General features: G+C 40.0%; 1 long non-coding RNA gene across 1 annotated transcript in view; it reads left to right on the forward strand.

Moving 5' to 3' along the window:
- The window catches only part of LOC116480081 (uncharacterized), a 266,711-nt gene extending 266,019 nt beyond the window's left edge, over window positions 1-692 (forward strand). The window contains exon 4 of the long non-coding RNA XR_009209413.1: window positions 503-692. This is a non-coding gene — a long non-coding RNA (uncharacterized LOC116480081). The remainder of the gene's footprint in view (window positions 1-502) is intronic.
- Window positions 693-11,501: the final 10,809 nt, after the last annotated feature.

Genomic DNA, 11,501 nt, shown 5'->3' on the forward strand with positions numbered 1-11,501 from the left:
TCAGTGATGTCCTTCAAAGCTAGCTGGGGCTTAGGTGTGCACCCTTTCCCCCAGGACCCAGAAAACATGTCAGGTTGTCCTGGGTCCCCAACTAGCCCAATCCAACCCTAAATAAAAACCTGAGCTTAAAACAAGGGCAGATTTCTGTATACCAGTGGATTATGCAGTTGAGAAGGAAATTAAGAAACCCGAGTTCTCTCCCCCAATAGGCTCTGGATTTGGGCTCTCAGTTTTCAGAGTGCTGATTGATTGTGTCACATTGCACAGCTTATTATAAAGCTAACTCTTATTCTTACTATAACCCTCCTGCTTAATTAATTCAAGAACATTTAGTTCCAGGTACTAAGATTAAGGAAGGCGGTCTGAACCTCCTTGGCCTGAGCTTCCTATTTCCACGTGAAAAGACCTCCACTAGTTTCACCCTTCAGGCACTCCCACCTAATAATACTGAGATAAGAGGCTGGTCAGCCAGGTGTGTCTCAGCCCCTTCCTCTTTCCACAGATTCTTGCCTGCTCCTCCAAGCCCTCCACTGTAGAATGGAAGTCTATGATTTTCCTGGCATCATGCATGACTGAGAAGGTCAGTGTGGCTAATTCTGAGCTTCAACATCAGGAAGCCCATAGTTCTTCACACTGAGCCACCTCCTGCAGCACAGTCATCCTTGGTAATAAAGCTGGTATTTTAATCAATATCTGCCTTACTCTTTCATCTTGTCCCTCATTTGGTTTAGAATTCAGGTGGGGAAAACAAATGTTTATTGCACTCCTAACCATGTGCTTGGCAGACACAGGTGAATAAATACAGTCTCTATTCTCAGGAAATTCATAGAGCAATGGTGGGAGGTGGGTAGATGGAAACAGAAGCAAAAAAAAAATAATGTGAATTAGTGTAACTGGGGAAGTGGTGTAGTGGAGTTCAAGAGCTTCAGTTCTGGTCTCATTCAATCTTAGATGCATTCCCAAATGTGCCATTTAATAGATGAGTGATCCTGGGGAAGTAATTTTACCTCAGTACCTCAGTTTTCTCATCTATAAAATGGGAATTATAATACCCACCTCACAGATTGTAAAGATTCAATGAGATGATATGTCTAAATTGTTCAGCACAGTGCCAACCATGAAGAAAAATCACCCTTTTGACCATTGTTATTATTAGAAGTGTGACATATATGCTGTGTAATCACAGGAGGGCACCTGTCTCTTCACGTGAGTGCTATTATCCAAAGAGAGGTAGAAAAGAATTCTGTCTATGTCATAGAGCAATGATAAGCAAAGCAACCCCAGATTGTAGCTAATATATATTTTGGAGCATCGCTCTGTAGGTTCTAGTTTGCTTTTCAGTCTGTCAGTTGGGTGGTAGCTACTCTCCAGCCTGTCATCAGGCACCCAGCAGAGAGGGACGGGCAATCATCAGGTTAGTGCAGCACGAATGTATATTGATTTATGAGAGCAGCTACCTCCCACATGCAAAAGAGTAAAAGAGAAGAATAGAAGAGGAAAGCGAAGAAAAAAAGGAGGAGGCGAGGAAAAGGAGGAAAGGGGAGGGGAGGAAAGGGAAGAAAAAAGTATAATTCAGTTCCTTCCAATAAATATGGCTGTGCAATAGTTTACATTAATGTCACCAAAGTCATCAAATTAATGTGTGAACTCACAGAATAATAATTCAAAATTGATACAAGGAAGTCATATATAAATTAGGATGGACAGAAGACACATGGAAAGAGGGATATGCACAAAAGATGCAGGGGAAAGCCTTCATGAAAAAATATGGAAAGGAAATAGAGAACTGTACTACTATCCTCCTCTATCTGTCAATTTCTACTAAGAAGTTTTATTATAATTATAAAGTTCACATATACACTTTCTCATCTACACTATCTCTACAAGACAGTCTTTATGAGATGACTTTTTTCATATCCAGTTCTTGCTCTTGTTTTAATGTTCGGGTACTTCAATTGCTTTGCAGCAGGAAGAAGGAGACCCGGAGACCCTTTTTTTTTTCTTTTTTTTTTTTTTCCTTTTGAGACAGAGTCTCGCTCTGTCACCCAGGCTGGAGTGTAATGGCGCAATCTCGGGTAATTGCAACCTCTGCCTCCCAGATTCAAATGATTCTCCTGCCTCAGCCTCCTGAGTAGCTGGGATTACAGGCACGTACCACCACGCCCTGGTAATTTTTTTTTTTTTTTTTTTTGTATTTTTAGTAGAGACAGAGTTTCACCATGTTGATCAGGCTGGTCTGGAACTCCTGACCTCATGATCTGCTTACTTTGGCCTCCCAAAGTGCTGAGATTACAGGTGTGAGTCACTGCGCCCGGCCAAGACCCTCCTTTTTAATACCAACATCCAACCGTCTACTTACGAACACACTCCGCCAACCTCCGTCCACCTGGCTGCTTATTCCAGCTGCAGCAGCCTCCCTCTCGCTCTTTAGCATTTGAGGTTCCTTTGACTGGGATGTCCATCCTCCTGACTTCTACACTGCTTGCACCTTCACTTTCCTTAGATACTACCAATACTACCATATTGGGAAAACTTTCTCTGGCCACTTTTTTTCAATGAGAACTCTATCTCCCCAAAATACTCCTTCCCTTTTCTCCTGCTTTATTATTCTCCAAAGCCATAATCTCCATCTAACATGGTATATACCTTTACACGTTTGCTGGCTTATTGTTGTCTTTCCTTCTGTCTTAGGTTGGATTTCCTAGAAAGAGAACCTGAGAGAAGAATTCAGGTGTATATTGAGGGAATGCTCTTCAGGAAAACCTGTAAAGGGAGGGAATGATGCAGGATAGTGTGAGTGAAGCAGCCGGGCAAGGGTATGCTTCCAGGGAGGTCTAGCCATGAGAAAGAATTTCTCCGGTGCACTAATTGCATCTGGAGGCAAGAGGCCCACTCTTTGTACCCTCCTGTCAGTCAGTCGTTGGCTGTGTGCTGAGTTCCGGGCATTACGACTTCCTGGCTGAGGCAATGCCCTTGCACTGATGTCAATTCTCTTGCGAATGGGACAGATGGGAGGCAACATGCATAGAAACTGGGAGCGGAAGTGTTGGCCATGTAAAAGGGATCCAAGACAGGCAAGTAAATGACATCTAACACTTCCATTACGGTATAATCTCCATGGTATTTCAGACTTTCTGGTTTGCTCTGTGCCGTATTTCTAGCACACAGAACACAGCCTGGCACATAGTAAGTCTTCAATAAATATTTATTGAATGACTTAATAATCTTAGTGAACTGGTGTAATGTGTATGCCAGGGGACATAATGGTGAATGAGACAGACATGGTCCCTGCCCTCGTGGAGATATGGTTTAATGGGAATGCAGACGTGGGCAATTCAAACACAGTTTGATCAGTTCTATCACGAGAAAAGCAGAGTGGGCTAAGAACACACAGTAGGGACACTTAAACCCCAGAATTTGGAAAGGGGAAGTACTACAAACTTTGTGGTATGGTCAAAGTCTATGTTTTTCATTGTAATTATTCACAGAAAGCAAAGGGCACATTGATAAAGTCGGGAAAATATTTGCAAGACTGCAGAATTACTATGAAGGTTCTAATTCAGTTTTGTTTCACCCATGATTTCTGTCACAAATAGAAAGATCAAAGTTTGAACAACCTGAACCAGGACTTCTTACATTTGCCCCGTGGTCTGTCTGTTGTCCCATCTTCACAATGAGAGGGTTGGACTTGAATTTCGTTCCTCAGGTCTCTGGAGGGTCCTGGGTATTGGGCTCTGCCCATTCTGTGGTAGGAAATGAGGGAGTGCCAGCCAGTCAACTATTACTGCCAGCCAGTCAGTATTTCCTGGGATTGAGAGATTCCCTTGGACATTTGGGAATTGGCATAGTTTTCCTTTAAAAGTATCAGTGTGGTATTTATTAGGTGGCTTAGTAGTTAGCTCCATTTAAAAAAAGAGAACTTAGTTCCCCTGAGGAAAGCAGACAGCTACCACAATGATGCCTTGGTCTCAGTTGGTGCTTGGTAACCCCGGTAATCAATGAATTTACTTGTATGGTCTGGTCTGTCTAGGGGATTCTATACTGCACGGATGCAAACTGCCTTCCCCAGTTTTTCCCAATTTGGTTTATACAGCTATGTGTAAGATCCCACATATTTGGGGGAATGTGTGTGTGTGTATGTGTGTGTGTGTGTGTATGTGTGTGTATGTGTGCATGCATGCACACAAGAGCTTCTGAATAGTTGGAGAAAGGCCATACGAGTTGAACTGGGGCAGTGTCTTCAACTACAGCATGACTTTTTTGGAGAGAGGGTCTTGCTCTGCTGCCCAGGCTGGAGTACAGCGGCACAATCACAGCTCACTGCAGCCTCAACCTCCTGGGCTCAAGTGAGCCTCCTGCCTCAGCTTCCCAAGTAGCTGAGACCACAGATGTGAGCCACCAAACCCAGCTAATTTGTTTTGTACTTTTTGTAGAGACAGGGTCTCACTATGTTGCCCAGGCTGGTCTCAAACTCCTGGACTCAAATGATCCTCCTGCCTTGGCCTCCCAAAATGCTGGATTATAGGTGTCAACCCCTGCATCCAGCCTACAGCATGACTTTTAATGTTTGATAGTCGTGTGCCTTTAGACATTTTCATAATTCATCCTGGAAAATGGTAAAAAATAAGTTTAGTTGAAATATAAAAAGGCCATTGAAATGTCACAGAGTTGTTACCTAGCAGGAAATTATATAAAGCCTGAAGGTAGGGGTGGGAGAGGGGATATTAGTCAGGAATTTCTAGTAATTTGAAGCCATGCAAAAACAACAATGTTCTCAGGCATTATTGTGTTTGTTGCTAACTTTTGGCAGAGCGATTTTGAGGGTTTTTAGCTCTTCCCAGTCTGGGCAGTCACGTTGGGCTTGTCACTTCTGCCTCTTGCTTGTGCTGTGTTCATGCCCTGTATGGGTGCCCTTGATTGGCTGCTGCCTTGCCCACCCCTTGGCACAGCTGCCTTGAGGTCTGCCATGTTCATTGGGGCCCACTCTGCTAATTTATTTTGCCAGCTTTGTGCTTACATTTCTTCTAGATTCGGAGCTTTGATTGAAGGAATATAATATATCACAAAAATAGCTGGTTTCATTTACCAAACACTAATTTTTGCAAGATGATAGTTCTTTAGAAGGAAATATTTCCTGAATGCTAGTTAGTTATAAAATTTGTTTTACATACGTTAGTTGAATGTCAGAATATTTGTGAAAATAGAGGTGGGTGCATAATGTCATGGTTTGTTAATTGAATGCTGACCTAAATAATGATACGATGGTGTAATGGGAGGAGTCCTGGACTAGGAGGCAGGAAAGGTTGGCTTTTGGTACTGCTTGGTTGTGACTTTTGGCAAGTCCCTTGACCTCTCTTGGCCTCAGTTTCTCTACAGAACTAGATAACGCATAAGGATCCTTCTAAGTCTATAAGCAAAGTTCTAAGTCTATGTAGCTGGAAAGCTTGCAAAATCAGCAAGGGTGTGTGTTTTCATTCAGGTATCTTAAACTCATCTCCTAGAACTTTGGGTCAAAATTGACCTTGTGAAAAATAAAACCAAACAGTTGAAGGCTCCAGCTTATCTGACACCCTAACTTAATTTTGATCAAATGTTGTTTTTATATGAAATAGATTACTAAGATAATAATATGCTTGGGTAAAAGGTATTGGTTCTAGACAAAGGAATTGTGTTTTTTAGCTCTGTCAGTTCTTATAAGGGAAAGCTGATATTTTCATCAGAAATGGGGTACAGTCTCCCTCGGGAGAACTCAATGCCATATAAGCCAACACATATATTGCCCTAGGACTTAAACAATTCTATGCTGGAGATAATCAGAAATATGCACATATTTCTTTTTTCTTAAGCAACACCCAACAAATTCAGAAAGTTGTCATATTTGAATTGTTTTCCTTTTCAGAGGAGGGATGTGCAATACTGAATAAGGAGAGAAATACTTTTCTAGGAAGTATTTTTCGTTTTTTTTTAATAGTTTTTTTTTTCAGGGAAAAAAAGCACTTTTGAGGCACAGTTGTCATAAAATGTCATTTGTAGCATGAAGCAAATATAGAAACTCTGTCCCTTTGCAGATAGGACTGCCTGTTAAGTGATGGCCAGTCAGACTTACTTGATGACTCAGTACAGTGAGAGACAAGCATTAGAGCTGTTAGTTGTTACTAACACTAAGCAGAATAAACAGAAAACAGGCAAAATAGGGTCAAGTAGAATTGTCAATTTTTGCCTTTCAGAGTCATTAAAGGGAAGAACTAGGGCTGAGTCGTTAGAGTGGGTTAGTTGTTTGAGTTATTCCATCAATCCGAAATTAGAATTACCTTCATACCTTCCTTGCCTTTCCAAACTTCTGGGCCATGTCACTGAGAGTGACCAGGACTCAGCTGATCTGTAGCAGGGAAACCACCCGCAATCTGTGGCTACTCCTATACTTGGGCTTAAACTGGACATAAGGCCATTTCATACAATTTCAGATGTTTGTGTTTTGTCTTTGCAACATGATAAATATGATTAAAATAATATAATTAATTTTTAATATTGTAGCTTATTGAATGATAAAAAGTGAGCCTTGCTGCTTTTTTAGTTATTCTTTTGGACACAGCTACTACAAGAAGAGACGATACTGGCAAGCCAGGGGTTAAGGCACTACAAGGAGGGAGCAATTTTCTCTCACCTCATGAGGAGGAAAAGACTCAATAATGGATTTTACTTCCCTCCTTGATGTATTAGATTTTACGGGCAATTTAACATGGTATGTCTTTTGTATCAAATCACAGAGTGAGGGCTTTTCACTTGGAGGAAATCCTATACACTAAAAAAGGAATTTAGCAATTAGTAAGGTAAAATTCACACAAGCAAAAGTTTTATCACTTTACAAAAGGCTCTTTTAGTGAGCCAATCCCAGTGCTTTAAAAAGAACATGTTAAGTGAGAAGCATAAGCCTGTTTCCTGAGTAATGACTTCAGTTAAATTGACACACACATAGCCAAATGTTCTTTGTGCCTGGCAAGACCCAGGAGAAATCACCTAATTTATAATTATAATGCCCATGTACACTGGCATCGAAATTTCCATCCCACTTGGATGCAAAATTGTACTTTAGTGCTCAAAAAAAAATTTTTTTTTAACTACCTCTATGCCTTTGGATAAGAGACTCTTGTAGCTAACACCTTTTTATTTATGAGAAAAAACATTTGCAAGTCTTTTATTTTTTGTTTAATTTAGTTTTTACCAGAAAATAAGGGGCCGTGTGCAGCATATTCATGGAGACTAAATTAACTAATAGGGTTTAACTGTCGGTTGAGTGTTCTGAGAAAATGTCTGGGAAATGAACTTATAAACAGAAGGCCAGTGTTCAGGGTCCCTAGAGAAATAATGATGGGTCCTGCTCACTGAACATTTTGTGCCTCAGAGCGGGCCAAAGGTGGGAGAAGAGGGAAAGAAAGCGACTAAGCATGTGGAGAAATTGGAGTGGTGTTTTTACCAATGGGTGTGCTCAGGATTTTTTTAAACAATGATATGTGCAAGTCGTTATTTAGAACAATGTATGAAAGTGTATAATAAATATATATGTGGATGATTGGGGTCGGCTATTAAGGGAAATACAGAACTGATTTTCCAAATGCCTTGCAGACTGCCAGACTCTGGAATGCTGGTTTTCAGCTGCTCACAAGAGCTACTACCTAATTGGAGCTCTGTGTATCTCTGAGCTTACAACCCTGGGGGACTTTTAAAAAACTTATTGTCGTTAGAACCTTCTATTTTGAACAAACGGGCTAGTAAGAACAAAAGTAGAAGTGTCTCTTGTACAAAAAAGAGAAGACTTAGCTTAGAAAACCTGAACACACTTTTAAAAAATACCAGGAGGCTTTGATTGTTATGTTTTACTTTTGTGTTATGCATATATATCATCTCCCACCTAAAGTGATCAGGAAGGAGTCTGAAGAATGAAGATAATTTTTAAATAACAAATATTCCAATATTTGTTTATTCTGTGCCCAGGAGGCAGAGAGAACAACAAATGTGGTCACTGTATTTTGTCTTCTCCATACTCTTTGCTCTGTGACTTCCTTTCTACTTCCTTATTTAGTCTGAATTTTAATATGTAGTATTCAAGTGGGCTCATAATGCTCATTTCCTTTCAATGAGATTTTCCAGTAAATATACTGACTCCACTGTTCACAGGAAATTACCCGGTTGATGAGCACGTGTATAACTTTACCTCGATCTATAACCCAGGGTATCTGCCTGTCTCCATGGCAGGATCCACCTCCTCTGCTGACAGGCTCTGTCTGTTTCTGCATTCATATTAAACACACAGAAGCAACATTTTACCTTTTAGAAGACATTAATTGAACAACTCATATGTAATTTTCCTTCTTGCAAAAATAGATTATAACTATTGTTTAGAATAGAAAACTAGCAGAAAAATTTTTTGGAATTTAATAACATAGACACATTTTTAAATAGAGAAGACAAAACAGTCACAGAGAGAAGATAAGAGTAATTCTACAGAGTTTGCCTGGGAGGGGAATGGGTCTTGGAAGGAAGTCTTTAGAAGAAATATCGGTGCCAAAGAGACTGCTTAAAGAAAGGGCTCACCAAGGCTTAGAAATGAGAGAGAGCTAGCAAGAGAGAGAATACTCCACCCATCTGCAAGAGGCAGGTACTAACTTGCCCTGAGAATCAAGACAGCCTTGTTTGTACAGAATAAGCACAAATACTTCTCATGTAAAGATATTTTCTAAGATGAATGTTTTAAAGGTAAAATGTTAAGATTGTACGTGTCTCAACAGTTTCTAAACACAATTAAGCACGAAGTGATCATAAACTCATCAGTTTATGCCCCTCTGTCATAATTATTATGAGCATCCCCCTTCACTCTCAAAAATGGCTCCGACTGCATAATAAATCATATGGTTGTGCTGATCAGGAGGAACGTTTGGAAACAGGACCTTTATTGAGTTGTTACGTCATAGAATTCTACCTTTGCCGTTAAAGATTTTGTAATCTCAAGCAGAAAACTCTGAAATAATATTCAGTGTAGAGGGAGGCTGAATGTTTCTGTCTTGTGTTAAAGAAATATGCAAGGGGTGGCCTCAAGTTCTCATTTCTGACTTCCTTTTCTGGTAATGCCGGCCGGAGCATCTCCAAGAAGTTTAATCTTCCTTTGCACAGGGTTAAGAAAGGAACAAGGGACAGGATTTTTCTAAACAATGATATGTGCAAGTCATTATTTAAAACATGACATATGTACAAACATATCTTTTACATGAGCAAGGCAAATACAACTCACTTGGATTTTCCTGCTAAACGTATACAATGGGCTGCCAAAAGTTTCAGTCTCAGGAAATTAGAAAAAACACCAAGGGAGGTCTCTGACCATTTGATTAAGTCTAGAACCTGCCATTAATAGAAAATTCAGTGGAGAGATTCTTATCTTTCTGTGGCTGTTGCAACAATGATGAGACACATATGTAAATACTAATGTTGCTACCTAACCACAGCATTGAAACAGGATTCTTTCCTTATAGCCTTGGACTGCTTAGTCATCCTGAGAGAGTAGCCCTCTCTCAGATGCTCCCTCTACAACAGTGAGACTGTGATGAGAACAACTGCAGTTCAACAATCTGTTGAAGGAGGGAAGAGCCAGGAGCTCCAATACTGACTGGTGTATGGATCTCCTTCAGTCCGATTCTTTCTTAGTTTCTTGCTAGTTCAGTGTCCCCTAGTGGTAACTGGCCTCATTAATGAACAAGCTGGTCACAGGAAATAGACTGGGAGACCTGTATAATCATGGTCTCTTTCATTGGTGTTTTATAATGAATACAAATTCTTAGGACCTACTAAGTGCCAGGTAGTACGTCTTCTCATTAACCTTCTGAGTAGGAGATTAGCAACATCTAAAATAAGAAACAGAGGTTCTTATCTACAGAGATAAGAAAACGGAGGTTCAAGGAGCCTAGGTGCCATAGACAAAGATTGGTATGTTGTAAGAGTCAGAGCCAGGATGTGAAACTAGGATGTTTGATCCTTAGTCCTAATGTTGTTGTTGTTGTATATGTTGATTTTTAACTGTATTCTCATGTTTCATGATTCCAAGATGACAGACATTTTCTAGACACAAATACAGCATAGTGGTAATTAGGAAAGGAGGCTCAAGATCACTGAATCTCTTCTGCCTCGCCTTGGCTGCCTCTGACCTTTCTGACTTTGTGAGGGTTGGGAGCACACAGGGTAGAATGAACAAAGAACTGGCCTTATTTGGACACACCTGGGTTTACATCCTAGCTCCACCACTCCACCATTCACTCAATAAATATCATCTATGGAGTACCAACCATACTCTAGGCCCCAGAGACACGGTGATACAGAACCGAGAAAATATTCTTCATTGTGTTTCTCATTCTTTTTGATCCCTGGTTCTGTCAACTCTAAAATTGAGGTGGGTATACCACTGAATATTTTTGGAAGGTGAATATTAAAAGTTATCTAACGTGTTATGAAAAGAAAGATAGCTGGCAATTGAGGGCAAAATGGTAATACTGATGGCCCAGTGCAAGGCAGCTTTTGCAAGCTGAAGACAACTGATTGGTCCAATATTCTTAGAACCCTCTTTGAGCTGGCTGTCTGCAGATATAACGAAATCTGTGTACCATCACATATTTTACTTAGCCAAGTCCTGAATTCTGTTGGTGACATTAAAGGAATGATTTGTCTCTTCATCCACTCCAAGCTACGGAGGTGACAGTTTGTAATTGTGGAGTTGGGTGTCAGTGTTGCCACAAAAACAATGGAAAAACTGATATGTTTCCCAGCCAAAGGTTGGTGTCTAGATATTTGAGATGATGTCTTTTGAGGAATATATTTAAAAGACTGAATGGTAACATATTTTTCGTGAGCAATATTTTATGTTATAGTGATGTTAATATAATATTTACTTAGAACTTTGGGTATCTCAGAAGCATATTGTTCCTTAAGGAATTTTATGTTCCTTTTTCTAATACGATAATTGAGAAAAGTAGCTTAGGAAACTAAGAAATCACTGAATGTTAAAGCATGAGCATAAGTTAAAGATTTTCGAATTCAACCTCCTCATTTTACAGATTGGAACACAAGTGAGATTATGTATCTTATTCAAAGTAATTCTTTAATTCATTCAACACATATTTATTATGTGTCTTTCATGTGCTCGGTACTATTGGTCTACACGTTGGGATTACAGCAGTGAGCAAAACAAACACAGTCACTGCTTTCATGGACTTTTATTCTAGTGGGAAGGGGGATATTTAATAAAAATTAAACAAAGAAATATATAAAAGGTCAGGTAATGCTAAATGTTAAAGAAAACATAATCAAGCAAGGTGAGGGCCAAAGGGTGATGAAGGGGAGTCCTCTCTTCGAAAGAATGTTCAGTGAAAGCGACATTTGAGCACAGTCCCAAATGAGCTAAGGGAGTGAACTGCATGGATATCTGGGGAAAGAGCATTGCAGGCAGAGAGAACAGCAAG

Source organism: Hylobates moloch, unplaced genomic scaffold (assembly GCF_009828535.3).
Source record: "Hylobates moloch isolate HMO894 unplaced genomic scaffold, HMol_V3 SCAFFOLD_13, whole genome shotgun sequence".
Lineage (NCBI taxonomy): Eukaryota > Metazoa > Chordata > Mammalia > Primates > Hylobatidae > Hylobates > Hylobates moloch.